General features: G+C 41.4%; 1 long non-coding RNA gene across 1 annotated transcript; it reads left to right on the forward strand.

Annotated features, from left to right (window-relative positions):
• The first annotated feature begins 495 nt into the window (after positions 1–495).
• Positions 496–20789, forward strand: LOC140682388 (uncharacterized). Its single transcript, XR_012054050.1, has 2 exons — positions 496–14950; positions 20441–20789. It is a non-coding gene; the product is annotated as an uncharacterized lncRNA (long non-coding RNA).
• Positions 20790–23906: the final 3117 nt, after the last annotated feature.

The raw sequence follows: 23906 nt of genomic DNA on the forward strand, positions 1-23906 counted from the left end.
CCATGCATTAAGCTTTTTTTTTTTTTTTGTCATCAGGGGCTGACTGATGAGGTTTTTTTTCTGAAATCCCATGAAAGCTCAAAAAACCATGTCTTGTGTGTGTCCCTGTAGAACAACCTTGACACCTACCAATGAACCTTTTTTATGTGTTGTTTACTCTAGGTATTAATGTGCAGTAACACATCTAGGTAAGAGTGGCAGAGAGCTTTTCCTGAGCATTTCAGGGTCTCTCTGTGTGGATCAGGTATATCAGATGGCATATTCACCTGGCAGTATCCTGCCTCTTACAACTTCTGACTACAACGTTGGAGAATCAGTAGCATTTCAGGCTTTCAAAAAATGAATGGAAGACACGGCTGGACCCTTGATATTATTTGCAGTGTTTCTTGGGGTTGATCATTCTCCACTGCACAGGAAATGTCCTCAGCTTTGCTCATAAGCCCACGTAATTGTAGGGTCTGCATCATTCTCTTTTCTGCTCCTGCAGAATGGAAAATGGCACTCTGCCTTTCATCTCGCTCTGCCTGGAAATATGGAAGGTAAAATAAGAAGGGCATGCATGATTCCACCCTGAAGAGTTTGGTAACCTCGAGGAGTTAGAAAGCCTGATCAGTGACGATATCCATGCCACAACCTGATGTTGCAGGGAAATAACATTTTCTAGGTAAGTATTTTAGCTTTCTGTCTGTCACAGACAGACCTCTTGGTTTCTTTTATAATTGAAAAGGTATTGCTTTTGTGGGTAAAAAAAGAGGCAAAGGGCCAGGTTTTCTTCTTGGGCTGTGTCTAGATCTGTGCTCTCAGTTTCAGCCTGTATGCCTTGAAGTATTTTCCTGAATTGAGGAAGTCAAGTTTACTGTAATCACCTGAGATGCAGCTCACAGGTTCAGTCTTTCCCCATTGCTTCCAATTTCAAGGTGAGCTTGTGTCCTTCTGCTCCCCTGGGGGATGGGCTGGTTCCAAGCCCATCAGTGCAGCAAATCACCCAGATGGGGTGTCTCTCTGCCTCTTATCACTGAGTTTAGTTTAAACCAGGATATACATTTAAATACCTGACCTCACTCCTCCAGAGATACAGCCTTTGAATGAAGCAATGCATAGATGTGACCTCAAAAGCCAGGCCATTCTGACATTCTCAACTTTCAGGCAAATCAAAGAGTAGCTACAGAACTGGACAGACATTTAGATGTTGACATGCGATAGGTGTGCAAAGGTGATCCCCTCTTTGCTGACCATGGATCAGTCTGCCAACACTCTCTCCATGCAGGGAGCATCCCTTCAGATTGCAGCTCCCATTGATATTGGTTGCAGGGCATGAAGCAGCTCCTCTCACATCTGAGTGTATGGAACACCAAGATATGCAGAAATAAGGATGGATTTGGCCAAGGTAGTGAGGTTGCTCTTTCAATGAAGAGTTTTTAGACCATAACCAACCAACCTCTCAGCTGGATTGTAAATGGAAAGAAACTGGGGGCCAGAGATGTCTACCAGCCTGTATGCAAGGTCATATATTAATTTGGTGTGAGAAGGTATTAATAATACTTATAAATAATATTTATTTTGGCAAATTTATGGTGAAAATATCTCCAGCTTTACCTAGAGAGGACATATAACCACACAAATCCATAATGTATATATAAAAAATACTCCTGGCAATTATTCTGTTTGCTGTGCTCTCACTGGCACTCACTGACATCTGAATGAACTTTCCAAGGAGGAAGACCACAGGCTAAATGAACTTCTGGCTGGAATTTCATTTGACTCCAAGGCTGGAATACCCAGGTGAAGCTCTGTGGTGATATAGAGAAGTCCCCAATGCACAGGGTACCATTTTTGTTATCACTATTAGGATTCACATCCAGGCAAGAGAGTCATAACCAACCTAAATAAACCACAGATGGTGTCTCACTGTATATGACTTAGAGAACCTCAGTTCAGGTGAGGTCCTCTGAAACACACAGATGACTGATTCCAGCCATGTGCCATGAATGTTACACCCTTTAAAAATGTCTTCTTCAAAATATATCAGAATGTAGAAGAGCACCCCAAGTACTCAAATATCTAGTGAACTGGCTTAGTATTGTTTGACAAATTCTCTCTGCTGAGCTAAATCAGCCAATTAGTCATGTTAATGCTTGTTAATGGCATTTCTGTTAGAAGAACAGCATAATTTGGCTCTATTTCTAAATTCTAGCAACAAGAAGCCCCAACATGTATTGATCCTGTATTGCAAATGAATGATGTTTCTATGCTACTGAAACTCAAAAATGTGTGATTGGTTACACCTTGCTACCATCTGCCAAGGCAGCAACTCGGTAGTACTTTCACACCTTCCAGTAAAATTTCACAATATGGATCCCAGCAGAGACCATTAAATCAAACTTCGTACAGGCATGGCTACTTTGAGAAAAACAGAACAGGCCTAAAGAAGCACCAACATTTGGCTTGTGGGATCTGAACCTATTAATTGCACTGGCGGTAGACAGTGCTCTTTGTGCTTAATTATGAGCCCATTTTGAAAGGACAGTTTGTCTTTAATGGGTTAATGGACGCCACATTAACAAAGGAGCTACAACACGATAAACAAATATAGTTTAATGCACCCTACTTTGAATGCAGAGTTCATATGTATTCCAGACAAAAGGCCAAACAAATTTACAACACTTCATGCATTTCTATAGCTGAGCATTTTTTACTGAAGGATATGTAAATCCTGCACTAATCAGAGGTTCTGGTATTCCAAATGCCACTAAAGGTTATGACCTGAAGCCCTGCTAATAGATGACTGAGGGCGTAGACTAAGTAGTTCTGAATGACAGCAACCACAGGGTGTTTTGCATGAAAAGTAACCTCTAATAAATGACCTCTGCTTTTTTCCTTTCAAAGCTATGACAGTAATGAATATGAAAGGGGGAGCTTTGTACACACCGGGTGTTATTTACACCTAAACACTGCAAGAGTCTGGATGTATGTGAGGGTTTCTGTTCTGCTGAAAAAAGGAGGAATGGGTGTTTTTGATGCCTTAACAAACACTGCTGCACTTCTGCTGGCTTCATTAATAATCCTTTTCTTAAACAGTGGTACAAAACAACAAGGTCATACTATTAAAGGGAGTATTTCCTCCTTCATTGTGTGTATGTGTATGTCTATAAATGTCTGTATGTATGTATGTATGTAGATATGTTTACTGGATGGATTACAGGCTTCATGTGAAATATACTGGATTGCTAGAAGCGTTGATAGAAGCATTCAAATTTCTGCTGTTTTGTGACCTTTAGTTAGGCAGAACACTGTGTCTTTGGTGGTATGAACAAAGCAAGGATGGTTTTAATGGCAGAGTCTGTTCTCATGGATGATATTTACACTTGGACTTCTAGCAGTAAAACTGTTCTAAGATTTTTTTCTTATATGCATGCAGAACCAGAACTCTGAAAATTAGTTTTTTCCTTTGAATGATGGCGATCAATTGCTGAAACCTTTCACATCTTGATGGAGATCCTGGAGGGGGAATAGAGCAATTATGACTGGACTGTGTTCTCTGTGCTCCTACCAGCTCAGGATTGTTCCCAGATGCACACATTGCTTTGCCTTAGCTATGCTGCATGTAAACCACTTGCACTGTATTGCTTTGGGGGCTTGCTTCCTCTCCCTTCCCAGTTTCAGTGTCTAAGGGCAGACTAGGACAGAGGAAGGCAGGCAGGAGCAGGCCAGTTCCTCTCTTGCAGTTGGGAACTGAGCCATGCAGGTCTCCTTGCTGCAGCACCAACACCGAGGGATTGTGTGGGGACAAAGGAAGCCACAAAAAATGAGGTCACATCAGGTGTCCCTGAGCTGACATGCTGGGGCACAGGCTTTATGTTTGAGACATGGGCTGCAGATGTGCCTGCCTGGGATCCAGCACCCTACAGCCAGCTCGGACAGTACTAGAGGGCACTGATTAGCCCTCCACTTCCCTCTGCCAGTTTACAGTTTGGGAGCTGGTGTGCTTAAATCCCATTGCAGCCCTTCTTGACAGTCCTGCAGGAGTCACACTGAGGGCCTGGCATCTTGTGGGTGCTCAGGTGCCAGTCTTGCAACTGAACAGCTCAGTCTTGTACGGTGCCACCACTACACGCTGCTGTGCACAGACTGCCTCCAGACACGTCACACATGGCAGTAGGGTGGCTGTGACATTCCACTTGCCCCTGAACCCTGTTAGCTTCCCTGTATAAATTCTGTTTATTTAGGATTCAAGCATGTCAGCAAGCAGCATGTGGCCTACAAAGAGCATCTTGATAGCCAAATGCACTTCATACCCCAGGAAATTTTGTCTGATGCACAAGCTTTTTGCTTTTCTTAATATTATCCAAATATTTTTTCATTAGTTAATTTTTAATACAGGTGTTTTATGTGCAGAACATAGTTGTGTTTGCTCAGGTATGACTGCCATTTTGTTAGGTGGCAATTTTTCCTGAGTAAGAAGACCAAAGCAGGGCTTTAAAATGCAATCCTCATAAAAAATTAAAGAGCTATTCTTTATTTACATATTTACACAACACTCAATCCATCGTGTAAAGCTTTCTCTGCCTTAAACCCAAATCTCCGGGGTGTACTCTGTGCCTGGGGAAATTGGATGGCTCAGAAAAATGATAAAGAGGTATCTGTCCATCCACCTATCTATCATTTTTTACACCATACTCATTACCACGGTCTCTGAGCTCCTATTACATGTATGGAACCTTTCCCATTTCAGTACAGAGCTGGTCAGCAGAGACAGCAAAGCCATCATTCTATTCTGAGGAGTGCGAGCCTGGGGAAGGACTGGCTGCTCACTCTGCAGTGGCCATTTGGAAGCAGCCAGTTTGTACAGAAGACAAATCCCTTTTATTAGCTGCCTGGGAAGTCCGGTTTGGCTTCTAGAAGATGCAGTTCAAATGGACTGTGTGCAGAGAATTAGCCTTAGGTATCAACATTGCTGCTCCCACATTCACTTCATGTCACCTTGAGAGAGAGGCTGCTTCTTCCCTGCCTTGCTGACAGCTGCTTACCAGGAGGCGGACTTCAACTCTGAAAAGGCATCAAAAGACCTGGCAACTTTAACTTAGATAGACTGTCCGAGAGACTCTTCAAATTAACAGAAATAGCAGCATTTCTCATTCTCTTGGATGTAACTGTTTGGCCACTTTCAGGCCATGTCATGACACATTTGTCTCATTGTTACCCTGGGGTCCACCTGTTTCTTTGCAGAATTCACTTATTGTCTTTTGACTTGTGCTTCAATTTCAAGCTCTGGAGGATGGCAGCTTTTTATTAGGTTGTATTCAGGGCCAGCCATAGTAGGGGCCTGCTCCTTGAGAAAGACCCGTGGGCATTCAGCAGACAAATGTTAGTTAACAATGATCATTACAAAGAATAAAGCAACATCACCACTCTCCAGCTTGCTTCAAGGCTGACTCTATTACAGCTGCTATTGCCATTGATTGTACTAGCACCATTAGACATCCTGTTGCCCATTTGTTTAAATTTTTTCCCTCCTGTGCTAGGAGGAGAAGTTTCAAATCCATCTTAGTTTGCCTGCCAACTCTGTCAGACATACAGCAGCAGCCAGGAGGGCCCTGTTCTCCCAGGAGGACTGTTCCTGGGATGTAGCAGTGTGGCCAGGTCATAACACTGGGGTGGGGGTTCCAGGATCTAAATGGTGGATGGATGCTCCAAACACATTCTTCTCTTTCCCCATTTTCTGTGCCATAAAGCAGCAGAACAGCAGGGAGAGTGGTAGTTCTGTTCCTGTTTTATTGGTAAAGGGCAAAGTGGTCTGTCCTAAATCACCAGCCCAAGAAGAAACACAGAGCCTAAATGTCTGACTTGTCCTTTCTTTACTGCAACCATCCCGTTCATTCAAGCATCCCTCTCATCCTAGCCTGGCTCAGGCGTGCTTTAGTCTGCTCCTGGCTTTATTTTAGAAATAGAAGCAGACTTCATCACTCAGTCATCAGGAGTGGCAGATGGCCTTCAGTTCATTAAATGAGTCCAAGAGAAGATTGTGTTTTTGAAATAAATGTAGGGGAAAATTATAAACGCTCAAGGAAGAGCTGGAACACCCCTCAGGCCAGACTCAGAACAGGACTTTGCAGATCACCTTTATCTAAAATTGAATGGGTTTGATTGACGCTTTCCTGTTCTTCTCTACAAAAACGTTCTGGCACAACTACAGGCCCCCTGAGTAGAGCCAGGACAAAACTCAAAAAAATATGATTAGTTTAACTTGAAATACTTCATGGAAATGTTTCAAGTTTGACAGATTTGTGGTGGAAGTCTGCCTTTTTTTCCTGGTCAGTTGTCAGGACCCTGGGCTTCTGGCCACAAGTTTGGGATTCCTGCATACCTGGAATCCCTTGCAGCCTTGAAGAACTTTTTGGGACTGATGACTGACTGTAACTCCAAAAGTAGTCCATGGGACATATTACAGTACTTAAAACATTTTATTTTCCTTCCCTTTCTTATTGCTGTCTTATAGAGGTAACAAAAATTAATTTTCTAATAATGTGCAATAGAAATGCATTTTCTTTAAAGATTGCAGACCAGATTTTCATCTCTTCCCAACCAGCATAACTCAATTGATACCTTTGATATATGCCAGCCTAAGGAAAAAATTGGACAATTTAAATTTTAACTTCCTCTCTTAGGAACAATCCTTTCATTCCTGAAATCTGCAGATGAAGAATGAAATTCTAAAAAACCTGCTCAGTCTCACCACGGCTTAACTGCAGGACTCTGACAGCAGCAGTCTTGCACTGCAGTAAAGAGGAGATTAAAAGTTTTACTATCCATTTTATCATCTTGGTTTTTACAATAAAGAGAACTGTCATTGTTTTAGGATTATTTTACTTATGTCTATTCATTTTGTTTCATTGTCTTTACAAGTCTCACTCCCATTTCGTGCTGCTTTTGGTTCTGCCCTTTTCAACTCCTCATGGATGAGTGGGGAAGGAAGAGCAGACTGGCCAAAAAAATTGGGTAGGGAGAGAGAGTTTGGAAACTGAGCTTCCATGAAAACCTCTTACTTCATTTGGGAGGAATGAGAACAGCACCTTTTTTTTTTTTTTTTTTCCCTCTATTTTTACAGTGCCTTTGCATCTTACAGGTACACTAGAGCATTGCTGCTTACATGATCAAGCTGTGCAGCAATATCCCTCACAGACTGTTTTAATGGTCTTGGGAATCAAGGCAAAGGTATGGTCAGTATGCTGAGACCTAGCTGGAGAAAGCAGAAGGGAAATATTTTTAGTCTGGCATTTGGAGGAAAGTAAGGGAAAAAAGGCTGGCAATGGAGACAATGGGACAAGAGAAGACAGGAGATGGAAGGGCAGAAAGCAGGTGTACAAGCAGATAACATTTTTAAATTCACTTTCATACAATAGTGGAATTGCTAAGGTTGAAAAAGACCTCTAAGATCAGTGTGATAAATCTCTAACCCAGCATCATGTTCACTGCTAAACTACGTCCCCAAGTGATATCCATATACTTTTGAGGTGTTTTAAGCAGCTTAGGTAGTTTTGAACATCTCAATAAATTTTTACCATTAGATGCTTAAATAATTTTAAAGTTCACTGTATGTAGCTTTAAACTTTATGCCTACAAATTAGGGATACTCATGCTTGACTTTAGAGGCTTTTCCTTGTACAGATAAGAAAATTTCCTGAAATACTCAGTTTGTGGAGAGAAGGAGGATGGTATGTTTTCCAGGTGTCATGCAAGTTCAGAAGTCTTCCAATTTAAAACCACAGCTAAATACTGAAAATTTGTTCTAGGAATATTCCTTTCAATTTATTATAGAATTAGGATCCAACTGTACTTACTTTCCACAACAGTTTGCTTCTGGGACATTTTTCATTTGCTTTTCAAGCAGTTTCCGTTTCAGAAACATTGTTTTAAATGTCACAGTTGTCAAATCAATGAACTAAAACAGTATCACATGGCTTAATTTGAACAAGTAATGCACTTGGAATTTCAGATTTGGAACAACAGGCTTCCTGATCTGTTCACTGTCCCTCAGCAGATGAAAACAGAGAAACTGGAGTAAGGTTAGGCTATGCCCTGTCCTGCAGGCTGCAGAGAAGGAGGAGGGGAGAACATTTGTGTATGTGTTATCCTGGAAGTACCCATCTACAATGGAAGTTGGAATCGCAGAAAAAAACCTGTTTTGTCTATAACTGTCTGTCTATCTATCAATTTATCTATCTTTATTTTTGTCACTGAAGCTTTTACCTGAAGTCCATCTAAGTTTCCATGGATTTTGATTAAAGTTTAATGAGGTTCCTATTACTGGCCACAGAAAAAACAAACAAACAAACAAGAAAAACTCTCACTGATCCTAAGAGGAGTAATGTTCTTTTCTTTAGGCTGATAATCTGATACCACTACAGAAAGAGTTTTTACCCACAGTTTATTTATTAGGACACTAATAAGTAACTCAAAATGCAGACACACAGCTGAGGTACCCATAACAATATCTACATCTGAAATCTAGGTAGCCTGAGCTGGAGCCATGGCTGAGGGTTGTAGAGCAATCATTCTTTCTGCAATTTTCCCTCACCTAACCCAGTGGCTTGTTGTTTTCTGTCTTTTCTTCTTCCCCTGTTTTGTTCACAGCCCTCCTACCCCCCAACACTTAGTACAGCCCTAAAGAACACTGGAGAACTCTGTAACTTTTGGTTTGCACCAAAACTCATCAAGTCCCTCCCTAAGCTGCTTTATTCTCCTTGCTGAGCATGGCATGAACCCACCAAGGGCAGCTCAAACCATAAGGAAGTATGGGATGGTAAGATTGATGGGATATTTTCAAAATGTATTTTTGATTCAGGATTTTATTCTAAGTGGGTTAAACAGGAAAAAAAGTATAAATACCTGGGAAATCAAACTGTGGGAGAGGATGTATTTTTTGGCCAAAGAACTACCTTTACCCATTCCTCTTGTTTAACTTTCACTACATAAGGGAAATATCAGCAAAAGAATTGTCTGGTTTCATAAGAAATACCTACTTTGTAGCCTGTCAGGTTTGGGTTTTTTTCCCTGGTGAGTTTCAAACAAAAATAATGGACTATGTAAATCTGTCAGCAGAGATGAATAATTTTAAAAGAAGGATTTGAATTAGGATGATAAGGAAGAGATTACAGAACTGGTTTTTAAATTGCAAAGATTTGGATATATTTTACTTATCTGCAGGTATCATGCTTTATCTTGTAGACATTACAATTAGAAATTTACATTCAAAAAGTGTCTGCCAGACATCCTGGTAGATATTTGCAACTGGAAGTTTAAAAAAAGGTAGTGATACAATATGAGTACCGCTTAATTGTGAGATGTTGGTGGAAGAGATTCTTTCACTAAGAAAATCTTGGGAGCACATACTTTATTAGCAGTGATAAATATACTCATTGTAGTCAGAAAGTTTCTATACCTTTAGACACTAGTCTAGCTTAAGTTCATCCACTGAAGAATCAAGTTTGTATCCCATGACATGAAATTGAATAAATCCATCCATCATATCAAACTGCATATTATTACTTTACCAATTTTTTCAGCTCTCATCACCTACTTGCCCCACTGTAGTTACTTATTTATCATCATTAACACCTTAGCAGGAACAGGGGACATTCAGGCTTGTGTAGCACAAATATAGAAAACCCCTTGCAAGCAAAAATGGTGTGGTGTGCCAGGACTGTGTTCTGCTGATACAACTCCACTGCACAGGGGTTGGGAGCTGCCTGAGAGTTCACCACACTCGCAGGAAAAACAACCAAACCACTAAAAAGAGGTTTTGATGCAGCATATGGTGATAAAGAATTCTTCTTAATTTGAGGTAAAACACCTGAAGTTTGGCCATCAGTGGAAAGAAAACACCATTATTTGAGTTGTATTTAGATTCTGACTTAAATCTGTAAACATAAAATCATACCAAAGTGACAATCTGGCCAAAATTGTCTTTTTCCATTTGTCTCTATGTCTGCAGTTTGAACATGCCTTTAATTTACAGAAACATTTCTGCAAAATCTTCTATTTTAAGATTTTTTTTTTTTAAGTTTTGCAATTAGGGTTTGAAAGGCGGCTAATGATCAGTTAAATTTTTTATCTATGTGGCTTTGGAGAACGGATCATCTTACCGAACTGGGAACTGGTATGGATATGTGTTTGTGCATTGTGCATTCTTAGCCTGTCTCAAGGTAAAAGTCTTGAAAGGATTTTCTATTTCCGAAATACGTGCCTAGTGATTAGATCACAATAAAGCTGAAAGGATCATAATATGCCTATTATAAATTATTATGTTTCAAAGGAATTATTTTTGTTAGTGGGTAAATATGCACCAGTGCCTTAGGGAATAACAGAAATTAAACCATGAAATGTATATAACCTTGAAGGTCTGAGAAAAATCCAAAACACCAACAAAGAAGGCTGAAAATTTGGTCTGACACCATCTTTATGTAGCACTGTGCTTCCTTTACATGCCAAAGTTTCTGAAATGTGTGTGATTTAGTTTGGTAAAATATAACGGCAGCCTTTAATTTGGGATTATGACAACATGTGTTAAAGGACAAAATGTCAGCCAGATTGGAATTTCAGCTTTGAACACACTTGAGGTTATAATTTTAAGTCAGTGCTTAGCTGTCAATCTGACAAAGGACTATTCTTTTTCTGTTGGCATATTTAATTACATAAAACTAAATGCCCAGATGAGGGAGAAGAGCTAGTAAAACTTTTTTCAGCTGCAGATCTAGGGCTGCCTTAACACCCTGCTAAATTCTAGGCTGGACTTAACTCACAAGGTAGTGGCTGTGATCAGGAATAATGTTTTCATTTGTATCTGGCAAATACGGTGCATATAACTTTTCCTTCCTGAGATGGCACAATTGTTCATATTTTTGACACTTTTGGAATACATTGTATTTGAATTTGCAAAGAAAGTTCAAATCAGTGCAGAGTACTAGGGGTCTTAAAACAAGTCTTCATAGTCCTGTTGTCTGAGCTGGGATTCAGTCAATCGCCAATCTTCAGCTAGGGTCAGTATTCTGGTTTTTACTGATTCAGATCTCAGTACCTGAGGGGCTAAGTAAGCTCCTTAATAAGAAGTAATATCTTCCTTATGTGAAGAGAGCCATGTTATTGGGACTGGCAGGGGAGGTGCCACAACTCTTTAGGAAGGGAACACAAGCCCAGACTTGGAAGGTTTCTGGAAGGGTCCTTCTTCTGTAATGGTTTTTCCACTTTGGCTTTCTAGGTTCTCATTTTACTAATCTGAAACTCCCTTCCCATGCTTAGATGGGCAGCCACCTCCTTTGATGGGTTTCTAGATGTTTCTTAGCAATGGGATTGGAGGAGTAGAGTAAGCCATTTAGTTATCTAGTTACATTGTGATGATAACTCTGGACATTATGAACTGTCTCTTTGAGAAACATAAGGAAAGAGCAAATATCAAGGAGTTCCTTCACCAGACATCTACCAACAGGGGGCTGATTTCATTGTTCAGACTGCCTGAAGGCTCTCATGCACAATGACATTATTTCAAGCCCAGAACATAAATTCAGGTAGGATAAGAGTTAGGAGAAGACCATTTACTGGGGTGAAAGGGTTGCTCCAGCCCTCTGAAGGCACCGACCTCGAGGCCCTCAACTGATTCCTCTGAGACCTTGCAGGTGAGCCAAAAAATCTACTTGAGTGTGATGCCTCAAGTTTTAGCTTTCATGTTATCCAGATTCTGTACTGCTTAAGTATATAACTCTGAATTTCATTTAAAATGTTAGCAAATTCTCTTCACACTTTATTTAGGTAAAACAATCCTTTTCCAGCCTGAGAACCAAGGACACCATTGCAGCTTCAAGCCCAAAAGGTATAAACAACAGCAAATTGAGGAGAGCAATCTGGGAGGATGGGACTTCATAACCTGAAGCTGTAATTGGGCAATTAACCCCAATATGGAAATGGACCAAAATTTATAAAAGTGTGAAAACTCATGACCAGTTGTCCATCTTGGCCACGGCCAGTCTCTTGTATCTTTAAAGGATACCCAAGGTGTATCCTTTAAAGGCCTTTTTAATACCTACTTTATTCCTTTAACACTGTCTAGCCTCTGTTCTAGGTTTCCTCTTGAGGCATCAAGTGAACCCTGCATTCAGTGGCCTTTTGCTCCACATTAGCCATTGGAATGGAGAGTAACATGGAGGAGGTGAGGTACTGGTAATATGATTCATCATGGTATCATGACTGATCAGTAACATCATGATTCTCTCTGCAGTATCAAAGGCTGTTGAGTGCTGATCTTATATCAATATTTGCAGTATTTTTTTTTTTTCACAGGCCTTCATCAATCTCTCTCCAAAGAGCTGGGGCAATCATATCTCTGTCACATTTCTGCTTTGACACAGAGGATAAAAATGAATGGACAGTATTAGTGTCTTCCTCCCCCAGAGCTCATCAAAGTAGACCAGTCTGGCATGGACTCAGCATCAGTGGGCTCAAGAAAGAAAGTGAAGAAGTCCCATGGCAGGGATATCACCGGTTTCTCAGACCACCAGGACAAGCTTCAGGTGTTTGGACAGCAGAACTAGAGTCCTCCTGCAAGACTCCTAACACCTGAGTTTCCAGAATGCTGCCAAACATCACACAGAACAGGCAAATGTGTTCCTGATGGATCCACATGAACCAATGCAGAAATAAATGGCTCCATGGTACTTTGAGGTGCTGAAACACTCTTCTCTTTCATATCATGGCATAAACTGAAGGAATTTGCTGTTGTGCCAGTCAGTGGAGCAATCAGGGAAGGCAGTTTAAACTAAACTGTAACAATATAGGTATTAATATTAGTCTTATTTTATTATAATATTGTATTATATAACATCCTACTGTGTTTCTTAAGAAGATACTTTGATAGTTTCTCTACACGGATCTGAAGATGACATAACTGTTCCATTATACACCTAGACACTGGGTGTTAAGAGAAGAGCTCTGCTCTGAAAAGCCATACCTATCAATACTCTTCATTATTTTTTCTATTTTGTGACCTTGTTTCCAATTTTGTGATCACCTCAACATACATTTTGACGGAGTGAAAATACATTTTGCTGGAGTGCAAGTAATTTCCTTTCTCTCTTTAAAGTTAGTCTGGCAATAGAGAGGATATGGATGGACACTGGGTGATTTGTTTGACCTGGTTACAGCTGGAGGTGTACAGCCTTCTGGTGTCCACAGCTTGAGATGGGGTTTTGATGGCCAGGAAATGTGTACGCTCCTTCCACCAAACTAATAAGGTCAATCTAGGGCAACAAGACATAAACCTGTGGAGAAGACTTGTCCATTGCAAGCAAAAATCTATGCTGAAGTCTTGGAGCATTAGCAAAAAGGCCTCACTTGTCCTAATTAAAATACTACATGTGCTCTTTTCTGTTGTGTGCTGGAGATGTTTAAAAGACCCCAGATTTCTTGAGTGTCTGCTCCTAAGAGAAAAAAGTTGGATATGTGGGTGTGATAAAATTGCCTAAACATCCATTTCTAGTGTAATTTTAGATGTTTAGCTCTGGGGACATGCTACAGCAGCTTTCCAATAGCTAAGGAGGGCCTACAAGACAGCTGAAGAGCGATTTTCTACAAGAGCATGTAGTGACAGGACCAGCAGAAGGGCTTTAAACTGAAAGAAGGGATATTTAGATTAGATATTAAGAAGAAATTCTTTACTTTGAGTGTGGTGAGGCACTGGAACAGGTTGCCCAGGGAAGCTGTGAATGCTCCATCCCTGGAAGTGCTCAAGGCCAGGTTGGATGGGGCTCTGAGGAACCTGGTCTAATGGAAGGTGTCCCTGCCCATGGCACTGGGGGTGGAACTAGATGATCTGTAAGGTACCTTCCCAACCATCCTGTTATCCCATGCTCTTGACCACCTACCTGGCAATTAGCCACTTCCCTGGAAAGATATGGATCTTCTGCAACTTGTATGTTATCTCTTTCAGATGATGAAGATATTTTGGAAATACCACAACATGTAAAATAGTGATAGAAATTTATGTTCAGTAACCTCAGACTTTCCTATGGTGTTTAATAGGGGGAAAGGTTAACGGGAGATTTGCCATTATGCACAAAATGTTTATATACCCTACATTTAATATCCTCAGCATCCTGGGGAGCATGAAGCATTTAGTCACCTTTTTCTACCTGTGAGAACTGGTACATTACAAAACTTTTTAATACTTTATTTAGTACCTCTGGGGAGAGCGCAGTACTGAACAGCTTCACAAGCAGGAGGTCCATTAGCAGAGGTCATGACTCCACAGCACGCCCTTTCCACCACTGGCCTTTCTCTGTCAGCAGGTCAAAGATTACAGGCATTTTAGGGGCCAAGGAAAAGAAGGAGTGTTTTTTTTCTTCACTGTCTCTCCTCTAGGGGCCTGCTGAAAGCTCATTTTTGACAGCAATTACAACTCCTTTGGCCTCTTTGGCACAGGGACGTGCTGTCAGACGAGGCCTGGAGTTTGGATTCTCCTGCCTGTTCCTGGAAGAACAAAAACATGAGTGAAGACACTCTATCTGAAAGACTTGGGGAAGCACCAAAACAAACGGAAATAATTGAGGACAGACTCACAAAGGCCCAAACCGCAGGCATTGTAATTCTGCTGGCCCAGCACAGCCTATCTTATCACCACCTACTCTGTCTAAATAAAGCCATTTCCCCGCGAGGGTGTCTGACCCAGAAACGGGCACGGGCTGAGCGCTGTGCTCGCCTCCTCTGGCACTCCGGGGCCAGAAGAGGCGGCTGCGAGGAGCCGGGGCTGAGGCAGGAGAACCCCTCCCTCTCCCGGCCTGCCGACACCGGCAAGAGCGGCACTCCTGCAATTTCCATCCGCCCGGGCTCCCCTGCCCGCAGCCGCCTAAAACGGAGCGTAAAGCAGATGTCTTCCCCGGCAGCACGCAGAGTTAGTCCAAGGCAAGTTGTGTCTCCACACTGATTTAACTCCAGGAGGAAGAAGCTCCGCTGCTGGGGCATTCGGAGAGCCCGGCTGTGGGGGCACGGCGGGGCGGGCGCGGCGGGGCAGTCCCGGCGGCGGCCACACGATGTCGCCCGCGCCGCTCGGAGCGCCCGCCCCGCGCCGGGCACCGGGCTGGCAGCGGGGCAGGAGCGGCTGTGCTGGGCTTTTATTTTATTATTTTATTTTATTTTATTTTATTTTATTTTATTTTATTTTATTTTATTTTATTTTATTTTATTTTATTTTATTTTATTTTATTTTATTTTATTTTATTTTATTTTATTTTATTTTATTTTATTTTATTTTATTTTATTTTTTATTCCATTTCATTCCACTCCACTCTAATATTTTTGTTCCTTTCCTTTCCTTTCCTTTCCTTTCCTTTCCTTTCCTTTCCTTTCCTTTCCTTTCCTTTCCTTTCCTTTCCTTTCCTTTCCTTTCCTTTCCTTTCCTTTCCTTTCCTTTCCTTTCCTTTCCTTTCCTTTCCTTTCCTTTCCTTTCCTTTCCTTTCCTTTCCTTTCCTTTCCTTTCCTTTCCTTTCCTTTCCTTTCCTTTCCTTTCCTTCCCTTCCCCTTCCCCTTCCCCTTCCCCTTCCCCTTCCCCTTCCCCTTCCCCTTCCCCTTCCCCTTCCCCTTCCCCTTCCCCTTCCCCTTCCCCTTCCCCTTCCCCTTCCCCTTCCCCTTCCCCTTCCCCTTCCCCTTCCCCTTCCCCTTCCCCTTCCCCTTCTCTTTTCCCTTTCCTTTTGTAATAGGAAAATTTTTCGTTGATTTTTTCATGTGTTTTGTTCATTTTTGTTTTTTTCTTCTTGTTGGTGGTGGTTTTTTTGCTTTGTTTTGTTTTGTTATGGTTGTTTTTTTTGGTTTTTTTTGCCTGAGCCTCAGTATGCCTCAGTCACAGCCAGAGCTTTCAGGGCTAGAAAGGTAAACCCGCCCCAGAAAAGGTAAACCAGAGGACAAACACAGGGTCTTTGGTGCCTGTGGGACAGTCACAAGGGGGAGAAGACACAGGTTCCTGCTGGTTAATAAAGTTTATTCGCAACCTTAATTCTGGTTTATTAACTTTACGTATAACAAGTTGTGCAGTAATTGTGGTTGTTAAGGGAGCACCAGGCAGTTTTTCCTAGAGGGTATCAAATTCTGTGTTATTATTATAGATGCATTAAATCTCCATTAAAAGGCTTTCTGTAAATGTTTCAAGGCTATGCCAGATAGAAGTGTACTTCATCTTGGTTTCCAAACGGGGTATTATCTATTTTAAAAACCTTGCAATAACAGTTTCCTTATTGGTCTTGCATTAAAAAAAAATATGGTGGTTTACGAACGCCTTGTTTTTTGGGAAAAGAAAGACATAAATTGAACTTCTGTGACTGCCGTATCAGTCATTAGTAAATCTGGGTTCAAATGTGCACTCTTTGTAGAGCCTGGCCATGGTCTTTCACAGTCTAGCAAAATAAGGAAACTACAGGATGGAAACTCAATGAGCCTAACTATTCTGCTTCCTTTTATTTTTTCTCCCGTTCGAATAAATCACACGCTTTTGAAGCTGCTGCTTTTCTTTTGCGGGCACAAACCCCTCATCTTTTAAAGTCTGTCTTTCAAGCTAATTGTTTCCACAGGCCAAGCAACTGGCAAAAGGCAGCTCCAGCCTATCTCTATATTGTCTCCCCAGGACTGTTTATAAGAGAAATACACATTTATACAATAGACGCCACTGTTTAAAGGCCGGCTAGCGAAGGAGTATTTTTAACAAGATTAGTTAATGGGTTTGTTCAGTGCCTTGAAGGAAGTGTTCAGTGCTGGCAGGGCAGAATTGCTGTGGTGGGGCCCTAAGCCAGCAGCAGGTATTGGATGGGCTCCCAAGGATTTCAGCGGTCTTTGAATGAAGGACTCAGCGACAGATAGAAGAAGTTGAAAAGTGCAAGCGGCAGCGCAGAGAAATAAAATGGAGAGCAGCAGGACAGATGCAAGCGAAGAGCAGTGATGTGTGAGCCTCCGGAGGTGCTGTTTATGTTTGCAAGGAAGGTCTGTGCTATTAAGTTTCAATTTGACAGTACGTTTTAACAAACATTTTAGAGAAATGTGTTTGCGGGAAAGATTAGAGATACCCAGATCTCTGACTGCAGTGAAGCATCAAGTGAAGCTCAGCGTCTTAAGGGAGACCTGGAAAACTTGAAATTAGGAAGAAAAAAGGATTGGGCAAGATTTTATGCTATTTTCACAAAGGCAGTAGGGTGAATGATGTTATTCCTGTGGGATTTCAGACCTATCTGAAACTGAATCTACCTGAGTCTCATATCTGAAACGGAATCTACCTGAGTCTCATGTATGTTTTTCAATGTGCTTTTTGCATCCCAGAAATTCTCAATCCTTAAAAAAAACCCAACAAACATATATATATGTATGTATATATATATATATATGTATATATGTATATATATATTTAGTGATATCTAACTAGATGTTTTAGGATCCAACTCCATCACTATCACTCTCCTGGCAGTGGTTTTTACTCCTTTTGTTGGGGCCAATGTTCTGCTTGTGCTCTCAGAGCCAACATGATTACTCACCCAAGTAGGACCTAAATCTAAATACATGAATCAGAATGGTAAAATGTGTCCCGCAGTCTGTAAATGGAAAATGTTTGCTCCAATAGGCAGGGCTCCGTGTCTGGTTTAGCTCTCAGCTCCATTAATATGTCCATTACTTAAATTAGTGAGATATCAGGCCTGCCCTAGAGTAACAACAACTCTGCTATCCCGTTACAGGAGGCCTCCATGTTTTGGTTTTTTCCCCCCATTCAGCAGCCTGTGCAATGTGGGATAATGCTGCTGGTGATATGGCCACGACTTATTTCCAAGGAGCAGGATTTTCTAAATGTGTCCACTAGATAGCACAATAAACTTCCTTCTTTTCCTGTTGAAAAACTTTCTCTCCCACCCAAAGAGCCATTAGCCCTTCAGTCTCAGAGTAATGGCGCTTCAGAAGGAGATCAAAGTTTCTCAGATAAGTGTTCCTTTACACAGTATTACTGACACTCCACTTTGTAAACAGGCTTCTTTTTTATGGTTAAGAAGGACATATAAACATGCCAAGTGAGATGGATAGACTGCCACTTTTTCTTTTTCTTTTTCTCTTTGTATTTGTGTGTGTGTTAACTGCTCAATGAGTATCATGGTTGGGTTGCACTGATATCGTTGAATGTGGTCTGTCTTTTGTGTAAACAGAGAGAGAAAAGAGAACTGCAGGAAGGAATCCCAAGTTTAGATTTCTTACTGGAGTCACTGCAGCACCAGTCCCACTTTCTGCCACTATTGATGAGAAAACAGTCATGTGTCCTTCTGAAAGATGACAGAGACATTAGCACTCAAATCCACGTGCTTGTATACCTGCTTGTATGGACATGTTAGGCCCAGGTTCTGCTTTAGGATCTCAGATGAGTAGTGTAAAACCTAAAAATGGGTTTTCTGCCTCAGTTAAGGTTCTCAGACTGCCTCAAATCCCCTTTAGCTTGAAACAAAGAAGAGCATGAGTCCCTCCAAAGGCCTTTAAGAAAATCTTACGTTTTCCATAATGGACCTTATAGAGAGAATGGTCCCTGATTTAGGGCAAGTCAGCATGTCTCCATACTTAAGGGAGGGCCAGCTACATATAGCTGGTAGGAAAGTCAGGAGGTGGGTGGGAATGTTCCAGGTGAAGCAGCACGAATACTTTCTGTAAAAGGCATTGGTCAAGACATCTTTTATTCAATGACAAAACATGAATACAAATTTGTGTTTTGACTCTACTTAAAATTAAGTGAAATCTGCAACTGACATGCCTCTATTCTTGCTCCTTGGGACAGTAGGAGCTTGCAAATGTAGATTCAGCTTTTTGAGCTGGAGAAAAACAGGTACTGTGACCTCTGCTCATGTCTTGTCTTCTAGGAAACTAATAAGTACTGTCTCTCGTAGCTTGGTTAGCTGCTATGCTTCAGAAAACAGCTAACCAAGATGCATGTTCTCTGTCATGCATTGCCAAATGCCATATATAAGGTATTAAGAGAGGAAAATAAAAAAAAACCAAAACCAAAAACAACACAGCTGGCAGGCTTCTTTGAAGCCTCTCAGTGAGATTGCTGCCTTTCTACCCAAACTGCAAGCTCCTTAGGGCAAGGACCAGGGTTGTGTGGCAGCCACAAGCAGTGCCATTGCAGTGTGATCCCCCAGTGTGTACATGAAAGGTGCAAAGAGGACTGATATTTCTGGATTCCTGACTTAAGGTGATGACAAGGCCCATCTTGTCTTTCACATTTCAGAGCTAACTATAGGAATGTAACGCACGCCTTTTAAAACACGTGACACAGGGGATTTTCTATGACAATCTTTCAAACTAAAGCAAAAACCCTCTGTTCACAGGTTGAAAACACTCTTAATCACGGTGCACAGACTCCCTCTGACATGAACCTACTCCAGCTCTCTTGATTAGACATCCCTGAGCGTTATTAGTACAGTAGTGGCATCTAGAAACCGCAGCTATGGGTTTGGGCATCAGCCTTCTCTCCATTTCAGAAATAAAGGCAAAACCAAACCAAACAGGAGAAAGAAAAGATGAGGAAGAAACAGAGAATATAAATAGACCTTTTACCTTGCCATGTTTTGGGGAGCCCAAGGTGAAAGTGAGACAGCTGTGGGCAGGGGGCTTGGCTCAGTCGAGGCTTAGTCACTGCCCTGGTCTTATAACAATTCCTGTTCAGAGAGTGCTGCAGAGATGTGAAGGAGAGCACTGGAGCAATTTGCAGGTGACTGTGGACAAATCTACCCTGAAGAGTCCTGTGGGTGTTATTTCAGATGCTTGTTTATAACACAATATTTCTTACATTTCCATATTCTTTAAGGAAAAGATTTGCCTATTTCCTTTAAACAGTGGCATAGCCAACCCAGCCAAAAGCTTCCCGCAACCCTGTTTTCTTCTTCTCTTTTTCCTACCGTTTTGTAGCCACAGGCAAGACTGCCCCAGATCTCATCTTTTAAGTGCTACAACTGATCCATTAAATGTCTTCTCATGGACATTTTTTTCAGCTCCGAGGAGTAGAGTTGCTGAGTGTGAAAGGCATGAGCCGGGCTCTTGCTGCTGGGACTTCCTCCAGACCAGCTTGCAGTCTTAAGAAAAATGAGTTGGATGGTCTCAGCTCTGTCCCCAATGAGCAGCAGCAGTAGATCACTTCACAAAAATGAGCCACGCGTAATTTGGCACCATTGACAGAAGACTCACTCGCAGCAGCTCAGGGCCTTGCAGGCTTGAGATAATGTGCTGCTAAAATCACCTCTTGACCCCAGCCCAGGAGGTTCCTCCAGGTCACAAGGGAAGAGGGGGGTAGCAGGCCACTGTGAGATACCTTGATAAATGTACAAGCCCCTACATGTCAGCCTGGCATGCCTGCACCAGTGTGAGCTGCTCTGTTTATCACAGGAAGAAGAATTTGTTTCCTGGGTTGTGTTAGAGGACTCCAGACTTCTCATTTCGGCTGCCTCCTCCTTTTTCCCCTCCAGTACAGCGAGCCCACTGAAGTGAACTGGTGGCCCTGACAGAGTGCAGAAGCAGGCTGCATGCATCTCCTTGTGTTGGAACTGGCAGAGAAAATCGGACACTGGGACAAACAACCATAAATCAGGACTGTCCTGATTAAATCAGGCATGGCTGGCAAGTAAGTTATTAGCCGCCTGTGAAACTAATTGTGATACTGATACACTCAATTTTGCTGTGTCTTTCAAACACCAATTGTGATGGGAAACAGCTGTTAGAAACCAGCACACCCCCCCACCCCCCGCCAAAAAAAAAAAAAAAAAAAAAAAAGAGAAAGAAAAAAAAAAGAAGAGAACGGGCTTATGATTCAGAATCATAATAAAGTCTGTCTTCTCTATTCCCCTGCACAAAAGCTCTTATATTCTTCTATTCTCCTCTAGACAATTACTCCCAGCAGGCAGGGTCACTTAGGATGAGCACTATTGCATTTAAAGTTCATCTACTGAAGGGGGGGAAAAGGCAGAGAAATAAGAAAAAGAAGAAAAAAATTCTTCCCATTAATGTGAGAAAAAAATGGCAGATTTAAAATGGGTTAGAAATTCAGGTTAAAGCAAAAAAAAATTGTTACATGACATCAGCAGGAAAAAAGATTTTATTCAGTGGTATTGTTTGACTGAAAACTTCCTTCACAATAACACCAATGCCAGGATAAAAAAACCCCAGTGTTTATTTGATGCCTGGATGGAGCAACTGTTATGAGCAGCTAGGAAAAAAGGGATGTTTTGAAATATGTCAGAAGCAGAAAGGGCCTAATCCTGCTTTGGTGGAAGCTGGTGGTGAGCCCTCCACCAACTCTAATGTTGACAAGTTGCATGGACACTGAGGGCTGGACAGGAGCTGGCCCTGTGCAGGATGCAGTGAGAAAAGTGTGTGGTGTGGCCAGCTAAAACCTACTGCTGTCAGGAGTTTGCTCAGTCACTCAAGCCAGGGCCAGGTGAAGTGCTGTAGTAGTTATAATGGCTTAAGGACAGGAGCTGAGCAGGGTTTGTGGAGAGGTTGTTACTGGACTGAGAAACATAGCTCAAAAACCAGACAGGATTTTGAGTGTACAGACACTTCTCCAGGTCTGAAACTGAATCAGCAAAGCCTAGCTTGAAGTCTGTTGCTTGGCTTAGTCTCAAAGAAGATTTTTGAGCCCCAAACTCTGCTTTTTTCTCAGAAATATTTAAGCTAGCCTAAAGTGTTACCTCTCTTTGTACCCTTCTAACTGCCATGATGACTCGCATCTGAAAAACACTTCCCGTAAGACAGAAAATACCTACATATGCAATATGTGGAATTTGAAGAGTCTTCCCTCATCAGAATATTAAGTCTTGGTGATTTTGTGTCTTGACCTAAGCTCCTGCTCCCACTGTTGGAGATTAGGCTCTTCCAGCACTTGGTTTGAATCACTGTAGCCTCAGATACTTTATACCTCCTATTTTAGCATTTTGCCACTTTTTCTTCTCATCTTGTGTCTATCTAGTCTGTCTTTCTATTGCTGTTCATTTTTTTCCCCAAGTTATATTTTAGCTATACCAGTGGAGAGAAAATGACATGCATTAGCTAATAACAATATGACTGCACCCTGAGTTTGGGAGAGATGGAAGGAAAAAACAAATCACTAATGTTTCAAGAATCAAACCCCATCCTCTCTGCTTCCACAGTAATATTTCTGGCTTCCTGTTTGCAAACCAGAAATGTTTATTTACAACATCTTTCTAGACATCTTTTCAATGTGTAATGCTCATGTCATTACATAATGGGTCATAAATGATGTTAGTTGTCATAGAAAAACACAAAGTCATCAAATATTTTCTTGGTTTTTGTTTGCCTTTTGTGGCAGGATTAGAGTTGTCTGCAGTTGAGAAAAAGGTAAATCATCATCATTCCAGTAATTCCAGCCCTGATGTATTCAGCCTGTCAGGAGTTTATGAGTGAGGTGATCCTGATGCTGAACACTCTAGTTGTATTTTTTTTTCAGTGGCCCTGCTGTTTTAGGCAGCTCATCAGCTGTGTGCCCAGAGAAAGCCAGGCAAAGGCTTTCATGTCCATGGTTTTGTGAGCAGAATTGGAACACTACAATAGATATATGAAATACAAAACCCCCGACCATTTTTTTTTTGTCTTATATAAGGCTATATACTGAATCAGACCCTGGAAGTTTCTACTATAACCCAAGACAATGGTTGCCAAAGGTGTTTGTGCAATTTTCTGAACTGAACTGTAGGGGTATTATATGAGTGCAATTTTTTTTGCAGTGTTGAGATGAAGCTGCCTGGTCTAGTTTCCCTTACCTTCAGCCATCGTGGAGACGAGAGAGATGTACAAAATATGCCCAGAGGATGCAGTCCTTATTCCTGAGTAAACTAAGTCCTGACTCTCTCACAGACTTTGAGCTCTGCTGAATCCCCATGCCCTCTTTTTGTAGGGTCTTTAATTGGCAGCATTACAAATTGTTCCTTGTCTCAGAAACCTGTGAGAAGGAAAGGAGGCCTTAAACCAGGATTCTGGGTTGAATTTTTGCCTGTGCTTACAACAGTATTTATCAGATATAACTGCCCTGAAGCTGGTGGTGAAGCTGCTATTCTTGCTTCTGAACAAATCAATTCCTGTCTCTAAAAATAAGTGAATTAGAAAAGAAGTAAAGCTACTATTTATAAAACAAATGTGTTTATTTGGTAAACATTGTAATCTGTGTATGAAATGTATTGATACCAACTCTTCCTAAATTCTTCTTGAGCTTATTAAGGAAAAGGCAAAAAGATTTTGCATACTTTGGATAAATCAGGAGACTTTTTTATTCTCTTTGCCGCAATAATGACAAATATACCACTATCAGGATAAAAGGCATTGACAAAACATGTCCATACAAAAGACACATAAAACTTTCCACTTTTCAATTTTTTTTATTATTTGGAAGAGCACTGAGAGTCATTTCTAAACTGCCTGAAATAGATGGGCCTCCTGGATCAGAAATGCAACTCCATTAATGTCAGACAATCTCCATCTTTTGTACATGCCACCTAGAGAGCTTATGAGTACCTATGCAGAAAGAAGAGGGTTTCATGACTAATTCTTATCAGCACCAGGGGTTATTTCCTCTGGTCCTCTGCATCAATGCACAGTAGCTGGTGAGCACCTGATAAAATTTCTAGCCACATACAAGGAAACGCTGAACTAATAAACTGTTCTTTTAGTGAATTGCAGAGACCAAAGGCTTTATCTTCCTCTCTGAGGAAATATACAGCTGTCACAAGTAATATCACTGAAAAAGTTTTCAGTTACCATGCAAGGTCAGATTAGCTGCATCTTTTGTTATCTAGGTGGGTGATGAAAAGTCATTAAGATCTATCAAAAGTGAGTCCTCAATTCAG

Source organism: Taeniopygia guttata, chromosome 2 (assembly GCF_048771995.1).
Source record: "Taeniopygia guttata chromosome 2, bTaeGut7.mat, whole genome shotgun sequence".
Taxonomy (NCBI): domain Eukaryota; kingdom Metazoa; phylum Chordata; class Aves; order Passeriformes; family Estrildidae; genus Taeniopygia; species Taeniopygia guttata.